Source organism: Parambassis ranga, unplaced genomic scaffold (assembly GCF_900634625.1).
Source record: "Parambassis ranga unplaced genomic scaffold, fParRan2.1 scaffold_24_arrow_ctg1, whole genome shotgun sequence".
NCBI classification, from domain to species: domain Eukaryota; kingdom Metazoa; phylum Chordata; class Actinopteri; family Ambassidae; genus Parambassis; species Parambassis ranga.
This window is the reverse complement of record NW_021144797.1, coordinates 1,758,979-1,760,670: the sequence shown is the minus strand read 5'-3', so window position 1 is coordinate 1,760,670 and position 1,692 is coordinate 1,758,979.

Sequence of the window (1,692 nt, the reverse complement as noted above, 5' to 3'; positions counted from 1 at the left end):
GAGAAACAGAGAGAGAGAGAGAGAGAAACAGAGAAACAGAGAGAGAGAGAGAGAGTGAGAGAAACAGAGAGAGAGAGAGAGAGAAACAGAGAGAGAGAGAGAAACAGAGAGAGAGAGAGAGCATGCTAAAGTGTTTTAAATTCAATATACTCAGAAGCAGCTACACATCAATTTGCTCGCTTAGTTTTTGAAGAGACAAATCCCATACCCAGACTAACTATACACATACAGTAAACCTCTGTTGAAGTCTCACGGTGAACTCGACATGACCCCCAGCATATGGTAGCTAGCAAGAGGTTGTGAGCCTGTTAGCAAGGATTAGCACGCTAAAAAGTCTGGAATCTATATAAACAGGAACGTGATAAATGCGCGGACTGTTGCATTACATACAGTTCAAATGTCGCGTATATCATTGAATAATCATCATTAATAAACTTACTGTTTCACTAATCAGGTCTTTGATAGAGCCACAGGAGACTGCTGAATCTTCTTGACAGAAAGGCTTCCTCTGTTGCTGCTGCTGAAATTAGGGCTTCTTCTTCTTTTATTACCCAATAACAGCTGTTTTGTTTCAGGCGCAGTTTTTGAATACATTCCATTTCCGTGTGTGAGGAAACTTAAATACATCACGTTTCTTATTTAATTGAATCACTTTCAGTCAACACAAGTAATCTAGCACATTTAACAATGTGTGCAAATACATGGAGATTACTTGTGTGTTTGTTAACAGAGGAATATGAATGATTTTGTGTTGGATATACTAGTATGTTTCTGTAGATTCACAGTGTTTCCATTTTCTTCAGTGTAGTGGCTCAGAAGTGTAGGCAGCTCTGGGAATGAGTAAAAGAGAGACAGGGCGATGAAGATTTGCTGAAGTACCATATATATTTAAATGACACACAGTTAACAAACCCAGCAATGGGGGGGCCACACGCAGCGAGGGGACAAAAGTTCAAAATAAAGGGGGCTGCAGAGCCTCTACCACTCCTCCAACCAGAAGAGATCTGGGCCAGATCCAGACGTTGAGCTGAATCGTATTCTTCGAGCCTAAGCAGAGCTCAATCCTAGCTCGCCATCAACCCTGGCCTGCACACAGCACAGGACCAATTAATGTGCACACAGTCCATCTATCTAATAATACAGTACCAAATCGTATCATACATAGTTCTAAATTAGAGTTCTCATATCATCAAATATATACATACAAATATATTCTATTAGTCAAATTGGGAAATAAATGTTTGCTATATTTAATATCAATTCTGCTAGTGTAGCAATATCAAACATGATCAAACATTAAAGGTCAGAGAGAAATACTTTACAGACCTCTCACATTGATTCAATGTAGCACAGTTAAGGATAGTCAGAGAGACCTGGCTTTTTTCTGGACTCAGTGCAGGAGGTGGGTGACAGGAGGGTCCTGACAAAACTGACTCCCATGATGCACCACTGAGACACAGGAAGTCATTCCTGCCTGTCTCAATCAAACTACTGAACTCTGAACTGGAAGATAAGACAAGACAAGACTTTATTAATCCTGAAGGAAATTCCTGTGCCGGAGGTATCAAGTTACATTAAATGCAGTTAAGTACAGAGTATAAGAGTAGAAGTGTCACTCAGACACTGTACATTCATACTGGTGCATTCATGTCCTGCTCTTTACTATGGGAAGGTTTTATACAGTAGTGAATA